This window comes from Vombatus ursinus, unplaced genomic scaffold, assembly GCF_900497805.2.
Source record: "Vombatus ursinus unplaced genomic scaffold, bare-nosed wombat genome assembly UNPS02014821.1, whole genome shotgun sequence".
NCBI classification, from domain to species: domain Eukaryota; kingdom Metazoa; phylum Chordata; class Mammalia; order Diprotodontia; family Vombatidae; genus Vombatus; species Vombatus ursinus.
The window spans coordinates 23,704,984-23,727,531 of NW_020954599.1; the positions used below are offsets into that span (position 1 = coordinate 23,704,984).

The window sequence follows — 22,548 nt, forward strand, 5'->3', positions numbered from 1 at the left end:
ACTAAAATGAATATTATAATGAACAAGATGTATTACTGCACATGGAAGGTATGATTAAACACAAAACAATCCAATTTGTGATGTAGGAACAATATGATAATAATGGAAAATGTAATGTTATAAGATGTTATCTAGTGAAAAGAATTTTGTACTTGAAATGAGGAAAAGTGAGTGTTCATCCTCATCCTGATGTTTACCCCCTCTAAGACCAAGGACATGTCACATACTTTCATAGGAGAGTTATGAAGGAAACACTTTTTAAATATGAAAGCACTATATTAAATAGATTGTTGTCATTCAAATCTGACCTCAGAAACTTACTAGCTGTGTGACCCTGGGCAAGTCACTTAACCTCTATTTGCCTCACTTTTCTCAACTGTAAAATCAGGGTAATAAATCTTCCAGGATTGTCCTGAGGATTAAATTAGATAATATATGTAAAGCTTATGGTACAATGCCTGGAAGAGAGTAGGAGCTATATAAATGTTTATTCTCTCCCTCCTTCCCTTCCCATAGGCCCCTTCTGAATACCAAAGTGATCCATGAAAAAGAAAGTTAATAGTCTTTGTTTTGTTAATAGGTTAGCCAAGACAAAACTGGAATCCATTGGAATTGAAATATTCTGATTCCCAATTTAAATATTAATTCTTTCAGAAGTCTTATTGTTGTTTGTTGCTTGCCCTGCCCCTTTCAGTCAGTCCCCTTTGCTGCCTCCATTTTTCATCTGGATAGCACTAAAGGCTGCAGAAAGAAAATGGTTGATATGTTCAAATTCTATTTGCTAAGTGAGAATGATTTCAAGTAATCCTACAATGCCTATAGCTGCTTAAAATGATGTCAACTACTAAGCAGCATTTCCTCATGAGGCATTTTACTGGATCTCTAGCTGTGTAGCACTCAGGCCAAATCTGCAGGACACTTCATTATTATTTGGACAATTCTTTTAGTACTCTGCCCTACATGTGACATAACATGTAATACTATCATGGACCACACAAGACACTTTGAAAAACAAAAGGCTTTTCTTGTTCTAATATCTAGTGAAATCCAATACCTTATCACAACAGTTTGGCCTGGAACATAACCAATCACAATTGCCCAAATACATATTGCTGCTAGAAATTTGTGATAGTGAGAAAAGGATATAAGGATTTACCTTGAAGGAAATACTTCTGGGTGGCTTACATTCAATTCTGGACGAATTTCTTGTCAATGCCACTCTAAAGATGAGTAAAGGTGGTTACCTGAATCTCACAAAAAGGATATCAATTCAACTTATTGCATAAGCCATAGTCCTTATTTTTTTTAAAGATGAAAGACATCTTTCTCATTATGGCATGAAAATATTATCATGTCATAGAAGCATTCCCCTATAAATCCATTAGTAAGCACATCATTAATGAAAAGCTAAAATTTCTTTGGGGAATTGACCAACACAAAACAGATATCCTGCTATACACATCATAAAATTTTATTAAGAAAGGCTGCAAAGAATCATTTTGAAAAACAAAAAGTCAAGGATATCAAAGGACATAATGAAAAAAAGTGCAAAGGAAGGAGAGTTAGCAGTACTAAATATTAAACTATATTATAAGGCAATAATTATCAAAACTATCTGGTACTAGATAAGAAAAGGAAAAGAAGATCAATGGAATAGAGTAGACCTACAATTAAAGCAGCCAATAAACATAATCTTATATTTGACACATGTAAACATTTAAGATTTTGGGATAAGGATTCATTATTTGGTAAAAATTGTTGAGAAAACTGGGAAGTGGTACCAAGCTAATGTCAAAATGGATACATGGCATAAACATAAAGAGAGAGATTACAAGAATATTAGAAGATAGAACATATACCAGGCTAAGGGATAGGCAAACCATTTATAAATAAACAAAATCAGGTAGAAAATGAATAATTATAGCTATAGTAAATTAAAAAGTTTTTGTACAAATAAGACAAATGTAGCCAAGATAAGGAAAGAAGAAAGTTAAGGGAATATTATAGACAGTTTATCATATAAAGATCTCATGTCAAAAACATGTAAATAACTTAATCAAATATGTAAGAATGAGTCATTCTTCAATTGATAGATGAATATAAACAGGCAGTTTTCTAATGAAGAAATAAAAACAATTGATGGTCATACAAAAAAACATTCTCTAAATCATTATTGATTAGAGAAATGCAAATTAAAACACCCTTCTTCATTTTGTTGTTGTTTATCCTTCATTTTTGAAGAGGAACATGACATCAAGAAGGTGATATCATGACATGCAAGTGAAAATTGGATTTAGGTGAGGGAGGGCTGTGCAAAATCAAAAAGTTACTTTCTCCTCCAGAGCCAACTGGGTCCAATGGCAAGATGTAGCTCAGGAAGACCAGAGATGGCTAACCCTGGATGCGGTGGGAAACCTTGACTTTTTTAAGCTAAAGTCTTTCCTCCATCTCTGTTTGACTGAGGCAACATCCATTCAGTGATTACGGCTAGGTAAGAAATGAGGCAAAGAATGGCCTTTTTTACTTAGTAAAAAAAAATTCTGGGTTTCTGGCCAAAATAGAAACAATTGCTATTTACATTCACTCTGAGCCATTGTTGGCTAATCAACGAAAGCCAGAGGGATTTGGATTTAAGGTGTGGTCTTTAAGAAAGAAATCCCCAGATACCTACTAGATTGAGTAAATGATTGGAAGGGAAAGTGGAAAATGTTGGAGGGGATGTGAAAAAATAGGAACAATTGTTCCTATTGTTCATTGTTGATGGAATTGCAAATTGATCCAACCACTTTAGAGAGCAATCTGGAATTATTCTAAAAGAGTTATTGAGCTACCTATACCATTTGGACCATCAATACCACTACTGGGTCTGTTTGAAAAGATGATTAGGAAAAAAGGGGAAAGAATCTATATTTTCTATTCAGTATTTTATTTTTACACAGTTACATGCAAAAATAATTTTTAACAATCATTTTTAAAACTTTGAATTCCAAATACTTTTCCTTCCTCTTTCCCCATCCCCATCCCCTTATTGAGAAGTTGAGCAATTAGATAATCAGTTACATATGTATAGTTATGCAAAACATATCCATAATACTCTTATTGTGAGAAAAAGCATAGACCAAAAAAAAAACTCAAGAAAAATAAAGGAAAAAAAAAAAGAATGTTTCAATATATGTATTTAGACACTACCAGTTATTTCACTGGGGATGGATGGCATTTTTCATGATAAGTCCCTCAGCATTGTCTTGGTTCCTTGTATTGCTGAAAATAGTTAAGCCATTCACAGCTGATCATCTCAAAATACTGCTGTTACTTTGTACACAGTACATGTCATTTTGAATCAGTCCATGCAAGTCTTTCTGGGTTTTTTTCTGAGAGCATTCTGCTCATCATTTCTTATAGTACAATAGTGTTCCATCATAATCACCTACTACAACCTGTACAGTCATCCCCCAGTTGATGAGCTTCCCCTCAATTTCTAATGCATTGCCCACAGAAAAGAGATATTGTAAATATTTTTGTACATATAAGTCATTTTCCTTTTTTTATCTCTTTTGGGATACAGACCTAGTACTGATACTGCTAGGTCAAAGGGTATGCATGGTTTTATACCCTTTTGGACATAGTTCCAGATTGCTCTAGAGAATGCTTGAATCAGTTCACAACTCCACCAATAACTCATTAATGTCTCATTTTCCCCACATCCCCTCCAACACTTGTCATTTACCTTTTCTGTCTTATTAGTCAATTTAATAAGTATGAGGTAGTACCTCAAAATTGTTTTAATTTGCTTTTTTTTCCAATCAATAGTGAAAGTATTTTTTTTTCATATGGCTACAGATAGTGTGATTACTTCATCTGAAAAGTGATCAAATATTTTGATCATTTATCAAATGAGGAATGGCTCTTACTTTCACAAATTTGACTCAGTTCTCTATAGGTTTGAAAAATGAGGCTTTCATCAGAGAATTTTGCCCCAATTTTTTTACAGCCACTATTATTAACTATATTTCCTTCCATCCTATCCTCTCCACTTATTCTAATCTCTCTTGCCTTTCACCTGTGCCTCCTCAAAAGTATTTTGCTTCTGACTTCAATTTTCCCCAAACTGCCTTCTATCATCCCAACTTCTCTTACTCCCTTCCCCTTCAACTACCTTGTAGGGTAAGACAGATTTCCATATCTAATTGAATGTGTATGTTGTTCTCTTTATGAACCAATTCTGATAAGAGTAAGGTTCACTCCACTTTACCTCCCCTCTTTTTCCTCTCCACTTAAATGTTGTTTTTTTTTTTCCGCCTCCTTTATGTAAGATAATTTATCCCTCTCTACCTCTCTGTTTCTCTTTCTCCCAGTTCATTCCTCTTTCAAACTTTAATTTTATTTTTGAGAAATCATTACTTCATATTCAGCTCACACCTGTACCCTCTCTATTTATACTCCTTTTTAATAACATTTTTATTTTATACCCTAATAATGAGAAAGGTCTTATGAGTTACAAATATCATCTTCTCTTGCAGAAATGTAAACACAATGTAATGTGTAAAGGGATTTTATTAAGTCCCTTATGATTTACCTTTTCTGTTTTCTTTTTGATGCTTTTCTTGAGTCTTGTATTGGAAAGTCAAATTTTCTATTCAGTGCTGGTCTTTTCATCAAGAATGCTTGAAAGTCCTCTATCACATTGAAGGTCAATTTTTTCCGCTGAAGGATTATAATCAGTTTTACTGATTAAATGATCCTTGGTTATAATCCTAGCTCTTTTGTCTTCTGGAATATTTTGTTCCAAGCTTTCTAATCCTTTAATGTAGAAGCAGCTAAATCTAAATCCTGACTGTGGTTCCATGATACTTGAATTGTTTCTTTCTATCTACTTGTGGTATTTTCTTGATGTGGGAACTTTGGAATTTGGCTATACTATTCCTGGGACTATTCATTATGGGATATCTTTCAGGAAACAATTGATGAATTCTTTTTATTTCTATTTTACTCTCTGCCTCTAGAATATCAGGGAAATTTTTCTTGATAATTTCTTTTTTTAACTATTACCTTTCTTTTTTTTAATTATTTTTAGTTTTCAATAATCACTTCCATAAGCTTTAGAGTTTTAAAATTTTCTCCTCCTCTCTTCCCACCTCCCTCCTCAAGATGGTGTGCAATCTGACATAGATTATACATATACATTCCCATTAAACATATTTTCACATTAGTTGTGTTGTAAATAATAATTAGAACAAATGGGAAGAATCACAAGAAAGAGAAAACAAAACAAAACAGAAGGAAAAAAAAAAGAGCAAGTACTGTGCTATGATCTGCATGCAAACACCACAGTTCTTTCTCTGGATGTGGCTAGCATTTTCCATCATAAGACTTTTGGAGATGTCTTAGATCCTTGCATTGCTGAGAAGGGCTAATTCTGTCAATGTTAGTCATTGTACAACATGGTTGTTACTATGTACAACATTCTCCTGGTTCTACTCACTGCACTCAGCATTAGTCCATACAAGTCTTTCCAGGTTTTTCTGAAGTCTACCTGCTCATCATTTTTTATAGCACAATAGTATTCCATTACATTCATATACCACAATTTGTTCAGCCATTTCCCAATGGATGGGGATCCCCTCAATTTCCAAATTTTTGCCACCACAGAAAGAGCTGCTATAAATATTTTTGTACATGTGGGTCCTGTTCCTGTTTTTATGATCTCTTTGAGATACAGACCTAGAAGTGATATTGCTGGGTCAGAGGGTATGCACAGTTTTATAGCCCTTTGGACATAGTTCCAAATTGCTCTCCAAAATGGTTAGATCATTTCACAACTCCATCACCAATGCCTTAGTGTTCTAATTTTCCCACATATCCAAAATTTATCATTTTCCTGTTTTGTCATGTTGCTCAATCTGATATGTGTGATGTCCTTGATAATTTCTTGAAGGATGTCTAGGCTCCTTTTTTGATCTTGACTTTCAGGTAGTACAATTATTTTAACATTATCTCTCCTGGCTCTTTTTTTCCAGGTTTGTTGTTTTTCTAATGAAATATTTCACATTGTCTTCTATTTTTTTTCACTCTTTTGGTTTTGTTTTATTTCTTGATTTTTCATAAAGTCATTAGCTTCCATTTGATCCATTCTAATTTTTATATTCTTCAGTGAACTTTGGGGTCTCTTTTTCAATTTGGCCAAATATGCTTTTTAAGACATTCTTCTCCTCATTGGCTTTTTGTAACTCTTTTACCATTTGGCCTAGTTTGTTTTTTTATAGTGTTATTTTCTTCACTATTTTTTTTTTGTGTATGTGTGTTTCCTTTACCAACCCTTGACTTGTTTTTCATGATTTTCTTGCATCACTCTCATTTTTCTTCCCAATTTTTTCTTTACTTTTTTTACTTGATTTTCAAAATCTTTTTTGAGCTATTTCAAGGCCTGAGACCAATTCATATTTTTCTTGGATGCTTTGGAAGAAGGACCTTTAACTTTTTCATCTTCTTCTGAATGTGTGTTTTGATCTTCCTAGTCATCATAGTAACTTTCTATTGTCAGAGATTTTTCCCATTGTTTACTTATTTTCCCAGCATATTATTTGGCTTTTTACTGTTTGTTAAAGTAGTGCTCTGTTTCCAGGGTGGAGGGTGTTCTGTACCAAGCTTTGTGAGTTTTGTGGGATGGTTTTCAGAGATACTTCTAGGTATGTTTAGTTCTTTCAAGATGGTATGATCTAAGGAGAGGTGTTTTCTGTTCTCTTGGTCTTTGCTCCAATATATGAGTGACCACAAGTACTTTTTTCTACCCTGAAACTGTGAGTAAAGTCCCCCCTCCCCACTGTGGTCACAAACTCTGCTATGCTAGTGCTCCTCCTTGCCCTAAGACGGCCACCCAGGACTGCCACCTGGATCCAAGTATGGGCAAAGCTCAGTAGTCAAAAGATCCCTGTAATCTCCTTCTGTATAGCTTTTCTACCCCCTTACTATCTGCAGGCTCAGAGCTCCAAAAGCAACTGCTGCTGCTGCCACTGCTGATTCAGTCACTCCTAAGGCCTACTCCGGGTTTTTGGTGGCCTTGTTTATTCTGGCACAGCCTGCACTGAACTGTGCTCCTTTCTCATGCAGGTATGACAGATCTTTCATGTCTACTGTTTAAGTTGTCTTTGGTATCTGTGCCCTGAGAGGTCTGGAAAATGCCACTGCTGCCAGTCATTCAGTCACATTGAGGCCTGTCCCAGGTTTGCTGGGGCTGGGTCTATGCTTGCACGGCCTATGCTGGATTGCACTGCTCTTTCACCCTGGTACAACACACTTTTCTACCTACGTTCTAAGTTGTCTTGATATGGGAACTCTTTTCACTCCATCTTTTTGTGGTTTCTGCTGCTCTATAATTTGTTTAGAGTCAAGGTATTTGGAGGGGTTTAGGGGAGGGCTCAAGTGAGTCCCTGCATTTACTCCACCATCTGGGCTCTGCCTCTGAACCTATATGTTCTAAAATGCAACTCTCTTTGAGGTAGCAAAAAACTGGAATTTACAAGGATGCCCATCAATTGAGAAATGGTTGAAAAAGTTGTGATATATGATTGTAATGGAATACTACTGTGCTATAAGAAATGATGAGCTCAATGATCTTAGAAAGACATAGAAAGACAAATTAATAATGAAGAGTGAAATGAGCAGAACCAAGAAAACCCTTTTACTTTAACAACAATATTGTTTTAAGAATGACTGATTGAATAATTCACTTTGACTAATATAAATAGCCACATTAACTATAAAGGACAGATTAAGAAAAATGCTATCTGTAGCTGAGAAATAAAAGCATGTATAGAATGATTTTACACACACACACAAATTTAAGTATGTACATGTATACATACACATACATATATGTACATGTATACATATGTATATGTACATATACATATACATACATATATACACATATATATACATATATGTGTGTGTGTATCCATCCACCTGTCTATCTATCTATCTATCTATCTATCTATCTATCTATCTATCTATCTACCTATATGTCTGTCTGTCTATACCTAATTATGTGTGTGTGTAATTGCTTCAGTGATATCTCCAATTCTAAATGGTGAATTTAAAAAGGAAGAAATCAAAATAACACTATCCCAATCAGCATGGAGATTGTATGTTTGTGACCATGGGAGCTCAAATACCATCCCAGTTACCTATATAGCAATTTCCCCTAAACCATTTGTTCTTTATTGACATTCCATTCTAGCTTAGTTTTTTTTTCTTTTTTTTTCCCCTCAATGTCCTATTTGCTACATCCTCAGAAGTTTAGGTTCTGTTTTTCAACACTTCCATTTTCTTCACAGGGTTATGAGAAAATTCCAAAAACTAATGTCATAAAGTCCATCACCATCTTAGCTTTTATACTTTGTCACTTTCAAGGATCCAAAAAGTTTCAAATGGTAGAGAAAGTCTCAAATAAAGGTTCATCCTCTTCTCCCTTGTCCCTGCACATATTTTCCTCTGATTCCTTGGAAGGATCTATTACCTCATAATTCTCGCTTTTTTTTTCCCCAAGCAAGTTTGCTTCCTATTCCTTATTTTGGTTTCATACAACCAGGCTTAATTTGTAATGTCACATCAGTTGATTCATGTTCCCCAGATCTAAAATACTGTGCCATGCTCAATACTTCTTCATCCCCTGTGAATGGGAGCTTCAGTAGGTATTATGTTTCATTAGCCTCTTCCCTCTATTGATTCCAACAACATGGAAGTACCATTTCACTTCTCTACACATAACCAAGTATTAGAAAGGAACTCATGACAGTTTCTCAGTGATAAACATCAATCCCCTACCCAACCAAAAACAACTCAACCTTTTCCCCAAAAATGTTTCTGAGGATTCAGAACTCATGAAGGAGTATCTTAAGGCTGACTATAGGTCAGAACACTACTATATGTTTCACCTACAAAAAAAAAATGGGTAAATTGTATCAATCTCTAAAAGGAAGATAACTGCTACTATGAAAGAGATAAAAAGAGTAGAAAAGGAAGTCTCTCTACCTGTGCCATCACAGATAACTTGCCAGGGGTAACCTGAAGATAACTAGAACAGGCTGATGGAGCTAATGGTTAAGTTTTCAATATAAACATTTACACATATAAAATCAGCAATTGTTACATATTACTATTTGATCTATTGTTTTGTTGCCGCCTCAAGAGAGGTATAAATATTTTTGTACATTTTCAGATTGTGTTTAGCTTAGGACTAATCTTTCCCTTAATCTATCCTCCCTCTATTTTCATTTCTCCCTTTTTTAATTAATTTTTTTAATGTTTTCCTTAACTACTTTTTTGAATTTCAGAGTTTCTATGTATCCCTGATCTTTACATCAGGAATGCTTGGACATTCTCCATTTCATTAAAGGACTATTTTCCTCCCGAAAGATTAATATTCAATTTTGCTGGATAAGTTCTTCTTGACAGCAACTCTATATCTTCTGCCTCTAGAATATCATATTCTAAGCCCTCTGATCCTTGATGGTGGTAAATGATAAATCATGTTTGATCTTGACTATAGCTCTCCTCAGTACACAAATTCTTTCTTTTTGGCTTCTTGAATCTTTTTTTTTTTCTCTTGGACCTGGAAGCTTTGAATTTTGTCTGTGGTATTCCTGAAAGTTTTTTTTTTGTTTTTGGAGGGGACAGATTCTTTTGGGAGGTGACTGGTAGGTTCTTTTTATTTCCACTTTGCCATTTGGTTCTGAGACCTAGACAGTTTCCTTCTAAGATTCCTTGCAATATGATGTCTAGGAGAGAGAGAGAGAGAGAGAAAGAGAGAGAGAGAGAGAGAGAGACAGACAGACAGACAGACATAGACACAGACACAGAGACACAGACACAAACAGAGTTTCTATAGCTCACATAGCATACTAAGTCTATAACCTTTACTAGCTCAGTCATGAATTTTCTTTGTTATAACCTCTTAATAAAAGGAACATACAATGGTTAATCATGAATTACTACATCATTTCAACAAAGTAAGCACCTGCCCCTCCCTGGAGGCCAATGTGTATGGCCATTTACTTGAAACTGGAATGGAACATATGTTCTGTAGACATCCCCACCTCCTTAAACTTACAAGAACCCTATGATAATATAGCCAAAACAATTATAATTATCACCATTTTATGGATGATGAAACTGAGTCATATAGGTAAAGTTATTTGAATATGGTCACAAATATAGTATTTAAGACAGGTTTCAAACCTAGGGTTCCTGACTCAAAGCCCAATTCTTTTTCCATCTCATGAAATCACCATTGTTTCAAGGAATGGGTAACATACAAGATAATCTCTACATAATACACATACATCAACACATACACAAAGTAGTTCAGTAAACTGAATAAAAAAAAACAAATCAAAATTCTAATTATGTCACGCATAGAGATACAGACTGGACCTATAATTTTATTAGTATGGGGCATGGATAAGGAAACTTTTCAAGTTAGAAGACTGCATTAATATTTAGCTATAATCAAATAAGGCTTCATTCAAGAAACTTTAGATATACTTAAAAATGAACACTATTTTGTAAAACTTTCCTATATACTTAATAATTTCAAACCATGAAAACTATTTGTTAATTTTAAAGTTAACTAATGTTTTAGTGACTTTGTTGTGTTTGCCTTTTGCTGGAAAGCATTTGAAAGCAGTTTCACATGATCATCTAGATGGGTATCAGTCATTTGTGACCTTAAGGGCATCTTGATTTGGGTTAGGTAAAAGAATGTAGATTCTCAGCAATAAGTGGTTGAAAAACAATTAAGGATTTTTCAGGCATGTTTCCAAAGGCATGGGTATTCTACTGCATTTTTCATATTTCAACTGGATCTTTATTAGCATCAAATAATGACTTTAAAATGTCATCTACTGAGAGTTCAATCAATTCCATCTGCAGTTATTTCAGTGCGTTGGTGATATCAACTAGGTGAGGTTCAAATACTAACTTGAGTGTGATGGCATGATTCTCAAACTCAGCAAACCTTTCATTGTATTCTCCAATTAATAGGTCTTTCTTTAATAGTTGTGTATTCTTCAAATTATTCTCATATATCATCCTGCTCATTGATGACCTTTGCTAACTGGGGAAAATGTTCATCTGCAGTTTTCTTTTAAAGAAATGTTTTGAAAAAGATAGCCTTTTCTCAAAATGCTTGGATTTTTTTTTGCCACATGTCATATATAGACTTAGTTTTTCCTTGCAAAGAAATATTCAAGTCATTTTGATTGGACACAATATGACACAGAAATGCAGCATTCCTATAGAAATTTTCTTTCAGTAATTCACATTGCTGATTTTGTTCTTCATAAAATTTAATTATCTGTTCTCTCAGAGATACAATTTGGCTAATACCTGTCTGCCAATGCATTTTAGAATGATAAAGCAAATGTACGCTGAATATTTCAGTGTTCAACTTTAGAATGTTACAAAACTGATACTGTGTTGCATTTGCATGAGTACAGTTAACAATACTTATAACTTGTTGCAGTGTGTCACTTAAAAGAGTAGCTTTAGCACAGAGATTGTGTTGATACAAGATAAAATGAAAAACAAAATTAGAACATCTGAATCTGTTAATACATTTTTTAAATCTGTGCAATATACTCTTCATGTTTTCCTGGTATAGAAGGTGTATCATCTGTACATGCACTCACTAAATTTACCAAATTAGGTCCAATTTCATGATATTTATCTTGAAATTTGTTGAAGATATCTATTCCCTGTGTTCTGTTCAAAAGAGTGCCCTAAGTGAGTAACTCTTCATAGGAAAGAAATGTTATGTCCTGACTGAAGTATAAAATCTGCTCAAGTCAGTAGTATGAGCTGATCCATATGAAGTGATTGAATAATACATATTTTCCTTTTGAAGTATTGCTTGAAGTTGTTCTATTAAGTTGAAGGCCAATTCATGCTGCCAATCAGTTTTGGTCCTCCTTGAAAGAAGCACTTATTTGTACTTTGAAATGTTACTGTAGTCTAGCCATCCTACAGTTTCAGCAATGCATTCTTTTACAATTTCTACATCACTGAATAGCTTCCCTTTTTCCTGAATACATAAGCTATTTCATAGATTGTTTCAGTGGTGTTATTTCCATGTCTTATTGCACCTTGAAAGAATTGCTTTGCTTTTGCTTTTCATCTTTTAATTTCTGCAATACAACTTTTCATGCATCTTCCTCTAATTTAAAATATTTGTGATCTTTATGAGTGTTATAATGCTGATGAGCATTGAATTTCTTTGATGTTGCTATTGCAGTATCACAAAGCAAGCAAATCATCTTATCTTTAGCAGAAACAAAATAATATTGCAATTTTCAATTCTCATCAAAATAATTTGCTTTCTTCCTTCACCGCCAGAAACTACAGGAAAATTATCAGCAGGAAGCATAGACTCATTGGTTGATGCTGACTATGCAGTCAAATATTTGAGATTGTGCAACATATTACTGCAGATTAAAAAAAAAATAACATGACTGGATACCTAGAAAGAAAAAATCAAGTGGCTGTGGTTTCACATCAAATGTTCATTCTGTATAAATAAGTGATCAACAAATAATGAGCAACTACGTGGTGTAATTCATAGACTACTAGGCATGGAATAAGGAAGACTCATCTTCTTGATTTTAAATCTGGCCTCAGACACCTACTAGCATGTCACTTAACCTTGTTTACCTCAGTTTCCTCATATGTAAAATTAACTGGAAAAGGAAATTGCAAACTACTCCAGTACATTTGCCAAAAAAATCTCAAGGGGTGGGGGGCACAAAGATTCAAACATGACTGAAAAATGACTAAACAAGGACAATAAATCATTGTGCTACACCTTCCCAAATATTATTTGCAATTATAAGCTTCAAAATACTCTTGCTAATTCAAATGTTTTGGAAATACTGATATAATTCTGATTCATAAGAATTTAAGAAGTTTTAAAATATGTTGACATACCAAATACTTAAAATATTCAAACTCTGGTGAAAGAAATGCTTTTAAAACATAGAAACCATGTAGAAGAATTTAACATTCTGTGGAAACAGGACAAGGTGTATGTTATTCTTATCTGGTTGGCTACTGGAATTGTCCTGAAGAAATGTGTAGTTAATAGAAGATTAGAGTGTGTAGCCCAATACGGTCAGTCAATTACAATGGCCAACTATGCAATAGTCTTGTGAGAAATGAATATTGCTCCTTTATATTTAATAACTAATTGTTTCATTAGTATCAAGGTTTTTTCCCTTTTCTACTTCCTCATCCAGAATCCCAAAGGTAGATTTCTCTATGCTAAGATCTAATCAGATGGTAAAAGAAATTCTAAGTTTTGGCTAATGGGTGTATTCTTGCTCATTGTGTTTGCTCAGACAGGCCCGGGAAAATGTCGAATCTTCCTACTATCAGGACAGGTGATATGGAAATTGATAATCTCTTTGACCAAGATTTGTGTGACGTAAGTCAAGTACCCCAAGACAGCCCACCTCCCATTGTGTTAACCAATCCAAGTTGATTACCACCTCTCAGGAACACCTCCTTTTTGAAGGGACTGTGATCTCACTGCCATTAGGGATCTTTGGTATTAAAGAGACAGCCAAATGATCATCCTTTTATTAATAACCTGCTAGCCTTATTAATAAAATGATTAAATTACTCAGAAAATATGTTTGTCAAACCTTTTAAAATGTCAGTCCAAAATGTAATAAGTATAAAGGAAAAAAAATAAGTGTGTGTGCCTGTATATATATATATATATATATATATATATATAGCTTACTGTATATATGTATGTGTGTGTGTATAGTAAGCTAGTGACTTGTCCTAGAATGAAATCATCTGAATTCTACCAGAAGATGAAAAGTTAAAGATAATAATTTTGAAAACAACAATAGCATCTGATTTTAATCCAGCTCTTTAAAAATTAAAAGTGCTTTACATATATTATCTCATTTGATTAGTAAAATATAACAAACTAGGAAGTATGAAATAGTGGAAAAACAATTGATTCTCAGTCAGATAAGCTGGGTTCAAATTGCACTTCATATGGTTATTACATGAGACTATGGGCAAACCACTTCATTTCTCTAGAACTCAGTTTCCTTACCTCTAAAATGAGGATATTGGTCTAAATAGATACTGATGTGGGACAGTAATGAGAGCACTGGGCCTGGAGTAAGGAAGACCTAAGATCAAACCAGGCCTCTGACAACTACTAGCTATGTGACAGTGGGGGAGTCATATAACCTCTTTTTACTTCAATTTCCTAAATTGTAAAATGGAAATACTAAGATCCCTTACCTCACAAGGTTGTTGAGAACAAATGAGAGTATATTTGCAAAGCCCTTAGAACAGTGTCCAGCACATGATGGATGTTACACAAATGTTTATTCTCTTTGTGTACCCCTTTCCTTTTAAATACTAGGTTGATGATCCTATGAAGTGTTTTATCTAGATAAATTTAATAGTTTCATGTGTAAGAAAAATGAGACACAGGGCACCTTGATAGTGAGTGCTAAATGTGTGACAGAATACAGGTAGGTCTTCTAATTTCTAATTTCAACATTCTTTTACTGTAATATTATAAAGTTATCTATTTTTTGAGTCCCAAAATCTCAAGCCTTTTTATAAACAGGGTTTTATTATTCTAAATATTGTATTTGTGGTACACTTAGCTAGTAAATTATCATTCTGCTTATTTTATAGTGTGCTGAATGAATTCTACTATAGAAATGGGATTTTGTCAGTCAGATAGCAAAACAGTGATAGATGTATTATAACAACCTGGGCAGGTTAAGTTTCTGGTAGATCTTAATGAATACAAGTGTCAAGCATCAAACTTTTCACTTTGTTTTAATTTGTGGTTCCTACTTCCTTGCATGTAGAGAATTCACATCATCATTAAATTGCTTGTCAACACAATTAAGTCTTGTTGAAAGAATTTATTAAAATGTGATTTTAGTTTGTTGGAAATAAATTGATGTTGCAAATCCTTAGGCAACTTGACAATGATTACAGAAAGTCTGTCCTAGTTTCATTTTAGCTTCATCACTGACACAGATAACATGGAAAATAATGATGATTACAGTTCTTCATTAATTAAGTTCTTCATTAATTAATTTACCATATTTTCAATTTCTTTATTTTATTTAGTTATTGGTGAGGCAATTAGGGTTAAGTGACTTGCCCAGGATCACACAGCTAGTGTCAAGTGTCTGAGACTGCATTTGAACTCAGGTCTTCCTGACTTCAGGGCTGGTGTTCTGTCCACTGCACCATCTAGCTGCCCCTCTTGACTTTGTTTTAACACAACTCTAATTAGCTACAAAATCAGTCAGGAATTGATAGTATTGAACTTGTAATTGAAACCATTCTTTATGAATTGTCATAAAAATAATGCTAAAATATACATATGGATAGGATAAAAAGCAGAAGAAATTTTAATGATTTACCTTAAAGGTCAAACAGGCATAATTTTTGCATATGATCTGCTAAATATAGATGTCAAAACAGCTTAATATTACATTATGAACTTTACTTATGATATTTATCAATGACAAAATAATACTGTTTATTTTACAAAGAAAAGTGATATATTTATAGATTACAAATTTCCCCAATTGGTCCTATTTATATTATAATGTTTTATTGAAGTTTGATTTCTGCCCCCCCCCACCTTATGCTGCTAAACACCCTTAGAGAAGTCCAAAGCCAACAAATAATAATGAGTGGTTTCTATAGTAGTCCAAACTGAATAAACATAGCAACTGAAAAATTGAAAGTCCCCATTCAGTAACATGAAGATATATAACACTCCATTGAATTAGCATATATAGTAAGCAGCCATGGAAGCACTTACTTACCAATCAAGGAAGAATTGACTGCAGAGCAAGAGTTCCACAAGTGAAGGGGTAAAATCTTCTAAGACATTGTCTGTGGTATGGAATGTGTAATAACATGTGTGATGAGAAGATGGTCAAGGAGGACAGTGAAAAATGGTTGGAACCAGATGAAACAGAGTGGGCCATGAGAGATAATCACCAATCAGAGAGGTACATACCAATATTCTCCTGTTAAGACTAAATGACTAGGAATAACAGACTACCTTGAGCTTAGGAGAATTAAACTGCAAATAAAACAACAATATAATGAAAAGGTACATAACTGATGTGAATTAAATGCCAGGCATCTAATTTGCATCAACTATGTATTTTTTGTGTAAAATATTAATAAGGTCAGAATAAGAAAGGAAGAAGACACAAGGAAATATTCCTCGTGGAATGTTTAAAATAACTACTGAAAGCCTTAATTCCTAAAAGATTGATTTTCTTTATGCATATTAAAGTCCAGGAATATATGTAGATAAGAGACTCAATAACTATTAAAAGAATAAATGGAAAGTCCTAACAATGTTGTATAAATCTACAAGTATGTGTATGAAACCAGGGGATGGAATTACCCAATACAATAAAATTGAACAGATTGTCATCTGCGTTTGGGGAGGAAGTACTTACATTGATTAAATCACAGGTTCACCAAAGTAAAATATTAAAAGGAAAACATTTCCATTCATGAAGTTGATAATGGAGATGAAAAACATATATTACTGTATTATGCTCTGCTTTTTGATGTACCATCTATAGCACTTATTCAAAGAAAACAGTATAGTTAAGTCACAAAACTTATAAATGAACATGGGAAAGCAGGAGAAAATGAAGACCCAGGATATTCCAGAAATCACTTAGGTACCAATCTCAAATGGGAAAACAGACCAGGAAGAGACAATCAGTATCCCAACAATAAAATAAGTAACTGTTAAACCTGAACTTTCCCCAGGACTATAAGCAATACTGAAGAATCTTATAAAGCCCTGCATGAGGCTTCCTTCCCAAATGACTACCTGAATGAGAGGCAGTTTGGCTGGGTAGCCCACCTCACTCACACTCCAACAAAACTTTGAAGTTTGTACCAGAAAGTATAATGATAAAAAGATACAATGAAAAACTACAGTTAGTGATATCTTCTATCAGAAAACTACACAAGTCAGCCAAAAAGTCTAAGAAAAATAGAAAAGACAGATTGTCTAACAAATTGATTACCAGTGTCACCAGAAGCAGGAAAATTTTAGTCTGCAAGGCTCTGTCTCAAGGCAGCAAGAGTGAGAGGTCCCCCAAGGTAGAGAACTGAGAGGTTCAAAAGCATAGTGGCATATAGTGACCAGCAGGTCACTCTCCCAATATTTTGTCTGGAGGTGTCAGAGAAGACCCAGACACTCCAGTGCTCTTGATTTCAAAAATGTGAGAGAGAAGACGGGGATGTGGGAGGCATTATTGGAATGGGAGGTCAGTGTAAGAACACAGGATAAGAAAGAGCATTGATTATCCTAATCAAAAGTTTAGAAGGGTCAGACCCTGGCCTGGACACAATGACCTAATCCAGAAGCTGGAGCAGGAAAAAGAGTAAATGAAAAACAACAAGAACAATGAGTATCAGAATTACTGAAATTATAATTCTGTGAAAACTTCAGGCAGATAATGAAAGGAAAAAAGTATCACAACACAGGAATGTTTAGAATAAAAGAAAAAAAGAGATCAAAATAAAATAAAACACATGAAAAAAAAAATAATCAGAAGTATAAGTAACTTAGAACAAGTAAAAAACCTTACCTAAGAAAAGGATTTCCTAAACAGATTACACAAAAATCAATGAATCCCTGAGACAGAAATAAATATTAGAACAAAATCAAAATGTTGAAAAATGAAATAAAATATTTGATATAATTGCAAAAATAGATGATCTCCAAAACATATCAGTGAAAGATAATTTCAAAATCTTTCAATTCAAAATGCTCTATTAGGATGGATACAGGATGGCAGAAAAGAGGCAGCAACCTAAACTCTCCCAACATTCACCTCCCAACAACTTTAAAATAATGCCTAAAATCAAGCCTTGGAGCAGCAGAGCCAAAAATGGTTGGTTTGTGACATTTTTTCCAGCCTAAGACAACTTGGAACATCAGCAGAAGAGGTCTGTGACAGGAAGGGGGTCCAATCCATAGCAAACACTGAGACATTACTACAGAAGCAAAAACACTAGCAGCTTCATTAGCTCAGCCCAAAGAGGGTAAGGAATTAAAACAACTGTTCAGGAAGAGATTTTAAGGGACTCTTTGCTAGCATTGGTAGCAGCTGGCAACAACAGACAACCCTATTGCCTGTGAAATTCTGGGTCATAGTTCCAGAGGAGTACTTGTGGTGAAGGGGTTCTGGTCACAGTACCAAGGCATAACAGGAGCAATAGGGCTTGTCCCTACAGGAGAATAATGGGCCAACCAACAATTTTAGGACCAAGAGGATTACTAAATGGTTGTTTCTTTAAGAGAACAGGGACCCTTCCTGGGTAAAGATCAGATTATAGACCAGGAGAACTATCACCACACCTCTCCCTTGATCACATCACCTTGGAAGCACCAAAAACTTTCAGACCCCCAAACTAGGTCTGAAAACTGCAGCATGAAAAAGCATGAAGCTTGGTGCAATGCCTCCCTATCTTCAGGTAAGCAGAGCCCGACTTGAGCATAGCATTCAAAGAATTAGTCTGGGAAAATGAGCAAACAAATAAAGAGAATGACCATTAAAAACTGTCATGATAGGCCAAGATGGTGGAGTAAAAGCAGTGACTTGCTTAAGCTTTCCGCCAAACCACTCCAAATACCTGTAAAAAATGACTCTAAATGGATTCTAGAGCAGCAGAATCCACAAAAAGACAAAGTGAAACAAATTTCTAGCCCAAGACAACCTGATAGTTGATAGGAATGGTCTGTTGTGGCTGACTGGGAGATGGGCACAGTTCAGAATGGGCAGAGAGGGCAAAGACCAGGCCCCAGCAAACCCAGAGTCCTCAGGAGGCTGAATCATGAACAGTTGTACTTCTCAAAGCACAAATGCCACAGACAACTTAGAAGGTCAGTGGGAAAGGTCTGTTGAACCTGGGTGAAAGAGCAGCACAGTTCAGTAGTGGCACTACGTCAGGCCAGAGCATCAGCTACAGTAGTAGTGGCTGCTTTGGAGCTCTCAGCCCAGAGATGGTGGGGTGATCCAGGGGCTGATCAGAGGCAGATTGCAGGAGGGATCTCTTTGCTGGCACTAAGGAAGGATCCTCTTGCTTTACCAGTGCTTGGATCTGGATCCTGCATGGCAGTTCCAGGGTGATGAGTGCTGGCAAGGTGCACTGGTGAGGTGGAGCTTGAGGCCATGGTGGAGTGGGAATCCTCCTCAGAGTTCCAAGGCAGAAAATAGTGCTTATGATCTCACATAGACCAGAGCACAGGCCAGGAAAGGAGTAAACACCTCTCCTTTGTTCATACCACTTTGGAAGAACTGAAAATTTATAGGTCCCTAGAAATATTTCTGAAAACACATGCACAAAACCCCTAAAACTTGGGACAGTATGCCCTCCACACTGGAAGCAGAGCCCTACTTTAACAAAGACTTAAAAATTAAAGTAATTGGCTAGAAACATGAACAACCAGGGGCAAGGAGAGAGGGGGGTGATTCATACTACAGAATCTTACTTTGGTGATAAAGAAGATCAAAACATACAACCAGAAGAAGACAACAAATTCAAAGTTCCTACACCCAAAGCCTCCAAGAAAAACATGAATTAGTCGCAAGCCATGGAAGAGCTCAAAAAGGAATTTGAAAAGCAAGTAATTGCCCAATTAATAAATGATGAAAAGATATGAATAGGAAGTTTTCAGATGAAGATATTCAAACTATCTATAGTCATATGAAAAAATGCTCTAAATCACTATTGATTAGAGAAATGCAATCAAATGAATCTCTCTGGATTTGGCTTAAGGAGAGAATAACATACACAATGAATTGGATATGGAAATCTATCTTACTCGACAGGAAAATGGAGGGGGAGAAGTTGATAAAAGAGGGGGGATAATAGAAGGGAGAGTAGATTGGAGAAGTAGATAGTCAGGAGCAAGCACTCTTGAGGAGGGACAGTGTGAAAGGAAAGAAAGACAGGATAGGATAGGATGAAGGAAAATATAGTTAGTCTTTGACAACGTGACTACTATGGAAGTGTTTAGCACGACTACACATGTATAACCTAAATCAAATTGTTTGCCTTTTTAATGAATAGGGTGGGGAGACAGGAAGGGGGAGAATTTGGAACTCAAAATTTTAAAAACGAATGTTAAAAATTGCAACTAGGAAATAAGAAATACAGGTGAAGGGGTGTAGAAATCTATCATGCCCTAAAGGAAAATAGAAGGGGAAGGAGAGAGAAAGGAGGGGTGAGAGAAGGGAGGCCAGGTTGGGGGAAGGGTTATTCATAATGCATGTTGTCTTGGAGTGGGAGGAAGGGAGAGATGGGGAGAAAATTTGGAATTCAAAATATTGTGGAAGTGAATGTAGAAAACTAAAAATTAATTAATTAATTTAAAAAATTGCCATGATAGCAGGGAAGATCAAGATAGAAACTTAAAAGAAAGCAATATGAAAATAGCTATAAGCAAAGCCTCAAAGAAAAAAATGACAATTGAACACAAGCCCAACAAAAAATCATGGAAGAGTATTTAAAAAAGTGATAAGAGAAGTAAAGGGAAAAAAATGGGAAAAGAAATGAGAGTGATAGAAGAAAATTATACAAAAAAAAGATTTAAGAACTTGGTAGAAGAAGCACAAACATTCAGTGAAGAAAAAAACTCTTTAAAAAGCAGAATCAGCTAAATAGAAAAGAAGATAAAAATTCACTGAAGTAAAAATATACATATATATTTAAAAAATGGAATTGGCCAAATGGGGAAAAAAGAGTTTGAAAAGCTCACTGAAGAAAATTCCTTAAAAATACAATTAGAGAAGTAGAATGTAATGCTCCCATGTGAAAATCAAGAAAATCAAAAGAATGAAAAAAAAATAGAAGAAAATATGAAATATCTCATTGGAAAAGCAACTGACTTGTAAAATAATTTAATTGACTTTGAAAGCTAATTTAAGAATTATTGTACTACCTGAAAGTCTGAAAGTCATGATGAGAGAGAGAGAGAGAGTACACCTAGACATATTTCAAGAAAGAAATTATTTAGGAAAACTGTCCTGGTATCTTAAATTCAAAATATAAAATAGGTATTAAAAGAATCCATTGATCACCTCCAAAAGAGATTCCTAAATGCTAATTTCCAAGAATATTACAGCTAATTTCCAAAGTTCCCAAGTGAAGAGGAAAATATTGTGAGAATCTAGAAAATGACAATTTAAATATTATGTAGCCATCATGCAAGATTTAGCAGCTTTCACATTAAATGATTAGAGGATTTGGTATGTGACAATCTGAAAGGTAAAGGAGCTAGGAATACAACAAGAATAACCCACTCAGCAAAACTAAGGGAATAAATGGAATAAATGGATATTTATTCAGGGGATTAAATGGATATTTTAATTAAATAGAGGACTTCCAAGCATTCCTGATTGGGGAAAAAAAGTACTCATATAGAAAATTTGACATTCAAAGAAAGACTCAAAAAAGCATAACAACATAAACATGAAAGAAAAATCATGAAACTCAGTAAAGTTAAACTGCTAACATTCCTATATACTCATATATGATACATATATTTCCTAAGATCTTTATCATTAATAAGACATTTAAAAGAAGTCTTCCTAGGTCATGGGGATGAGTGTGATTTAAAAATGTTGAGATGGTATATAAAATGTGAAGGTGTGATGAATGAAAAGTCTGAGAGACATAATTGTTGTATAAATAATAATTTATTAATTGTAACTACCATATAATATGTAGTTTTAGGTCAGTGATTTTATCTTGTAAACCAAAAACCAACCCTAAGGTCTCTTGAATACATAAACAATCTCAGAAGTGTGGGTGTTCCTGATAGGTGGAAATCAAGTTATTGATTAACATTAATGAGAGAATGAATATTATAATGAGGGATAGTTTTATTCTAATGAGGTGCTGGGGGACTGTGACTGTGATTATGTCACTTTTGGACAAAGAGACTCATCTCTACACCCATATTGTTCTACCTCTAGCAATCTGTACAAAAGTATCTATCAGCTGATGTAGTTCAAAGATGGTCTTTATCTTTTAATCAGAAGTAAGATTTCCCAATTTGGTGGGATCCCACCCAAGATGGAACCTGGATTCATTATCAGCCTTCAGAGGTTGCCTTGACCTAGTCACTAAATGAAGAAATAGAAAAGGAGGAAAAATCCTAGAGCTCCCTATAGTAATTAACAACCATTTCTTTCAAAGAGATGCGTAAGAGGGATGCACTGGAAAAAGGAAAAAGGGAGAAGTAGAATGGGGAAATATACACTGAATATAGAAATCTATCTTACCCAACATGAAATTAGGAGAGGAAGGGAATAAGAGGAAGGGAAGAGTTTGATAAAAGGGAGATTGAATTAAGTTAGGAACTAGACAGAAGCAAAACAGACTTTTTGAAGAGGAACAGGAGAGAGAGAGAGAGAGAGAGAGAGAGAGAGAGAGAGAGAGAGAGAG

At 34.7% G+C, this 22,548-nt stretch overlaps 1 pseudogene; it reads left to right on the forward strand.

The window, feature by feature from the left end:
• The first annotated feature begins 2,401 nt into the window (after nt 1-2,401).
• Nucleotides 2,402-22,548, forward strand: part of LOC114024391 — a 36,632-nt pseudogene continuing 16,485 nt past the window's right edge.